Below are 6,000 nucleotides of genomic sequence, written 5' to 3'. Positions count from 1 at the left end.
TCAACAGCTTCCGGGACAAAGCAGCCCGCTTGATTGGCACCCCATCCACCACCTTAAACATTCACTCCCTCCATCATCGGTGCACCGTGGCTGCAGTGTGTACCATCTACAAGATGCACTGCAGCAACTCGCTAAGGCTTCTTCGACAGCACCTCCCAAATCTGCGACTTCTACCACCTAGAAGGACAAGGGCAGCAGGCACATGGGAACACCATCACCTTGGAAATATATTGCCGCTCCTTCATCGTCGCTGGATCAAAATCCTGGAACTCCCTCCCTAACAGCACTATGGGAGTGCCTTCACCACACGGACTGCAGCGGTTCAAGAAGGCGGCTCACCACCAACTTCTCAAGGGCAATTAGGTATGGGCAATAAATACTGGCCTTGCCAGCGACGTCCACATCCCAGGACGAATAAAAAGAAAGGGAAAACTCATTACCCGTTACAAAAGTAATTAGCACACCAATTCTTCGCTTTTACTTATTGTTCACCCCTTACTCTTTGCTTTGTTCAGCCCTGTAAGAGGCCTTGCTTATGCTCTGCTTTCCAGTTCCATTGAAGACTTTATACCTAAAATATTAGTTTATCCTTTTTTTCCCTTTCAGATGCTGATGAAACTTCTGTGTATTTCAAACATTTTGGGGGTGAAATTGGTCTTTGGCGGTAGTGCCAAACAGGCGACAGCGAATCGGCAGCACATTTTACGTCCCTCCCGCCCATTGATTTCAATGGGAAACAAAGTCAGGCGGGGTATAAAACAGGATGCTGATTCGCAATTGCTCATTTTGCACTAGAGCCTAAGATCAATTTCATCTCCTTTTTGCTTTATTAATGTATCACATTCAAACTTAATCAGATGAAGAACGAATGCTGGTTTTCATGTCAGTGTTCTTTGACCTAATTCCTGTCAAATTAATCAAATTCCATGCACCAGACTCCAGTACCTGCAATTCTCCCCTCTAACCTCCCCACTGACTGCCCACCCACCCTCAGCCCCCTGCAAAGCTGCCCATGCAGGCTGTACAAATAGACAGACAGTCTCCTTCTGCCACTCTGAAAATCAGTTTAAAGATTATTGAAGCAGACCAATAGGAATATGCCTTTTGGTCTGGAGTGACAAAGTCTTACTCTGTAAATCATGTTCTGTACTAGATCATTAAAGGAGTATCTGTAGTGGCAGAACAAAACAATCCTGTTTTTCAGTTTCTAGCCAGACACCATTAACACTTCCCAATGGAGCGTTTCTACTCCCTGCTGCTTAACCTGACAAAGAACTTAACATTTTTCAATCTATTGACAGGATACCATTAACCCCCTGCATGTGGAATTGCAGAAAGGTGCTAATCCTGACATGGTTAGCAATTTGTGTGTGTGACATAATTTAATAATCTTCCCATAATAATAAAATGGGGCATTGAAAATAGTAGGCCTAACATTAGTCCAATGCGTATGAGAGTCATTCGCTTTACCCTAGTGAAAATGTTGTGTGGCATTGTTGATCTAAATGATTGATGGAGAGCACTGAAAAACAGACACTCCAGTCAAGGTTGAAATAATATTAAGACCTTTATGATATTATTATATCCAAAATATTAGCGCACAGTTGAAGCAGTAGCTAGGACTTCGGACGTCCTTCCTACCAAGCTGCAGTCACAATTGTGATTATCACCATCAGTCAGTTTCAACAGAAGTACTTATTTGCAAATCATCCCTTCTGAACAATGAGAAAGAAATTAGACTTCTCCCTGTCAGCTGTAAAGGGCCTATATGCAGAGAGTTTGGGCTGGCTCAGCAAAGTTGATCATCAGTGTGGGTTCGCAGGACAAACCTGCACATAATTTGGCACTAAATTGGCAGTCTTAACCAAAGGGCCTGGAGAGGAAATTGAGAAGTTTACATTGCTGCAAAAGGGATGTTGTTATTTGAAACTGTGATCATGGCATTTTGTTAGGACATAACAAACAAACCTCTGCCTAAAAATCTTACCCAAGGTGCTTCTGACCTGAGAGACTAGAGGCCTGATTTTAATGCTGCCTGCCCAATGGGAACAGGGAGGGTGGGTGGTTACAATAGCGGGTACATGCTTCTCCCTGCATTCATGTCATGCTCCTGCCCGCTGTCATCTTAAGTATGCAGTTTTTGATTTCAGGAAAGGTGCCTGGTACAGGAAGACGGGGGCCTCATTAATATGTAAATGTTGGGGTACAATGATGCAATTAGGACCCTGGCATGATTTTAACAGCCGGTCGCACAAGTCACTCACAGTGCCAGACCCACCAGTGAAACCTGGTGGCAAACAGGAGCAGGCAAGTCATTTTAATTTATTTATGTTTCCTTGTTTGCCAGGAGGAGTGGGAGTGTTGTTCCTGACCACTTACCTTAGTGCCGGGGACCGTTCCATAGAGTCTCCTGCCACTCGAAACCATGCTCCCACCCACTGGCCAGGTAGTGACTCCCGTTGGGTTCAGGCACGCGTCAGACATCCATAGTGGAAATGTGGGCCGCGTGTTAAAAATCATCAAGGCCTCATCCTGACAAAGTCATAGGAGCTTCCCACCCTCCCTGATTTGCAGCCTGAGTTAAAATCCTCAGCGCTTACAAACTTTACCTTGATGTGAAAGAGAAAGGAAATAGAAAACCAGTGATTTTTTACCTCATCATATCCATAACACTTGGATTGATGGGATACATGTTGGTGATTTTGATGGCCACCTGTTGAGTTGATGATATGAATCAGATCATCACAGGTAGAGATCAGCACCTAGCTACCAGTCATTGAAAAGTAAGGCAGATTTCTTGGAGCAGGTCAGGGACAGGTTGTTGCATGGACAGACAATAATAAACACTTTTAAGAAAAGAAAATACAACATACAAAATAACGTGTGTAACACGAGTGAGGAAAATCACACAATGAATGAATGAAAGTACCTTGATACGTGCATTAGTGTGGCAGGAGAGAGGCACTAAGTGGAGACCCAAAACAACTAAATGGTGCTCATCTCTTTTTACTTTTACAGTGTGGACCAAAGAGAAAATGGTACCCATTATTAGTGCCTCTGAAATCGCTCTCAAGATCAAGGGAAGGTTTGGTTGCCGAATTTGCCTCTTTATATTTTCAAGTACAGGCAGCATTGAGAGTACCTTGCGACTGCCACTGATGGCATATTATCAATGTTGGAGATGGCCATTGATACGATGCTTGGAGGTCGAGTCCTGAGCCATTTTACATATATTTTGGAAGACCATATCTAAGGGAATTCACTCGAAATCTTGAAAACAATCCAGTGACAGCCTGCAGAGCAGCCAAAATGTCAAAGCGAACAGAAACTCAGTTTCATTTTGTATGTTGTTCTCATTTCCTAATTTGCCTTTCTTTGGAAGGCGAGTAGCAATATGGTTATTTGGGAAGAGTGACAGTGACATTCAAGTCCCATCACAAAGCTGTTATCTATTCTAATAGGGTGAAATTGCGCTGTGTAATATTAGTATATGACATCTGAGATTTCTCTGCTATATTTAAAATAAGCGGATTAACACCTTTGTGAAAATAGCGGACAAACTAATTATGCAGGAACTCATTAACATGTTTGTATGCTAATTTCCCACAGAATGATTCACCCCTAATTACAAATGAGCAATGAATCTTCTTCACAAATGAAACAAATAACATTTTTCACCGTTGATGAAAAATAAAAAAACCACCTTTATAGTTTGTTTCACAGATGTGTAGAGAACAATTAAAGTATTTTTGTGATGGCATGAAAACTGCCTCCCTCCCGACTATCTTCATTTGTACGGACGTCAGTCTTGACGTCTGTGTCTGGCAGTCAATATACGATTAGGGGCTGAGGACTGTGATTGCTTCGATTTAAAGCTGTGTGCTGCTCAAATAAATGGAAGTAATAAGGCCCAAGTTGTTTCTGAAGTGTAAGCCTTGAATAAAAATCAATATCAGCTTTGCTATTTCCTTTTCCCACAAAACAGCACCAATTTTGTATAGGATGGAAAAACCACAAAAGGGTCTGGCCCAGTCTTTTATTTCCATCATGTTGCAAAGGTTCTGTAGGTGCATGCAGCTAATTAGTGGCACAGGTCAGAAAGTGGCAGCACAGAGTAGAGCAGGAAAGCAGCAGCGTGGAGGTAAACACTGCATTCAGAAGGAAGGAGAAAGGGAGACAGAAGTGAACGTCAGAAGGTTCCAACAGTGGCTCAACTGAATAACTACACGGCCTGATGTGTCCCTGAGCCTACAGAAGCCAAGAAGTTCCCTGCGTTTACTAAGCTAGTTGATTTGTGTCAGGGTGGCAGTGGAGACACTAAAAGTGGCCTCATTACCCCAGACTAGAGAAGGGGAGGGGGGAAATCAGCTAGACTTCCCACTCCTGGTCATCTAGTAATTTTTGCTGAAAGTATGCAGGTGTGGATGGTGGGGAGGATGAGGGTCAGGCTTGGCTGGGATCCACTCCTCTTCCCTCTCTCCCTTCTTCCTATTTGAGTAGATTTCCAGCACTTAATATCCGTGGCCGCTTCCACGTGACAGCTGTAGGGGTTGTTGGTTGGGTGGTCGGTTTGGCCCGGGCCTGACCCAGTGGACGTTTTTGAGGCATCCCCACACTCCCACTCAGTTCTGACACTGGGATCCTACCAGGCAGCTGATGCGCAGAATAACAAACTCGAGACAGACAAGCAGGTGAAACGTTAAAATAATAACGGTTTTATTGAGAGAAAAATAAAACAAAACAAGCAAGCAGAGAAATTAATTGGTTCAACGATACTAAACCAAGGCTACAGCTCTATACACTTTAAAAAGAGAAAAAAAAAAGGAATACTATATATTCAAAACAGAGGGCACGCGAGTGCGGGAAGGAGTACGACACATCGAGGGGTATCACACATTAACACTCCCCTTAGCCTTATCCCCACCTCCTACACTATCCCTAACCTAGGTCAAACTAAAGGGGGGTCAGACTCTCATGCTCACCCAATGCATTAGAACAAAGGCCTTTAGGTTGTCCTGGGACTGCAGCTTTAGTTGGTCTGGCCTGGTAAAGTTCAGTGTGCACTGGCCACACACTCTCCCGTCAGTCAGGTAGTGGATCTTCCTCCTTGGCTGGGCGAAAAGGCTTCCCTCCTGGGTCGGGCTGCGCCGTTTAGCGAGGCCCGCTCTGGGCTCCGGTCCGTACCGGGATTGTGCACTCCGTCCCGTGTCTTCCTGGTTCCACTCTGAATCCCTGCCTGAGGTGGTGGGCACAGGGGGGCGGGGGGAACAGCCAGGTTTAAATCGGGAGGCAGTACGGACTGGGAGCTTCGCCTGCTTACCAAAGTATGGGCCTGCTGCGCATAGCCTTCCCCGTCTTGGAGACTGCTTCTCCCAGTAGAGTCCTCGAAGTTTCCCTTTTGCAGCGAAGTCCCAGGATGAAATCGAAGTGAAGTGTAGAAGCTGCCTCTCCCGAAGTGTGTTCCAAGTCAAAGTGTCTCGAACTGCTCTTTCTGTCTGCTTACTAAAAACAGTTATACTCTCTCGATCTGCCTTGCCTCCCCCAGATCGAGAGGTGTCCCAGGTTATTTCGTTAACTGTAAATGGCTGCAAAACGGCCGATTTCCTACTAACGGCCTTATCACCGGCCCTTATTGTTTTTGGTTTCAGTCACACAATGGTGTCTCTGGTGCCTAGTCCTCTAAAACGGTTTCTGATATGATTGGATCTGTTAGGATGGGCCCGATGATGGTTTTAACTAGCTTAACCCTGATTGCAGTGCAACCAGGTTCATTGTTCTTACCGGCCTACTGGCGACTTGCTATTACATATTCAATTCCATGTCTGGCCTGGAATCCACATAGGGACTGTGGAATTCCAGGCCCTGTTTCCAGTCTTGTTGCTGGGGAGAAAAATGACTCACTTCCAGCAGCTTTCTGGTCACGTGTCCCAGAACTCCATTTTGTACATTTAAAAAGTGGCCAACTTTGTTTGATTCGGAAAGCAGGCGAGGTGGGGGAAT

Source organism: Somniosus microcephalus, chromosome 14 (genome assembly GCF_052327205.1).
Source record: "Somniosus microcephalus isolate GS21.2 chromosome 14, FLI_Smic_1.0, whole genome shotgun sequence".
Classification (NCBI taxonomy): domain Eukaryota; kingdom Metazoa; phylum Chordata; class Chondrichthyes; order Squaliformes; family Somniosidae; genus Somniosus; species Somniosus microcephalus.
Note: the sequence above shows the minus strand (reverse complement) of the source record.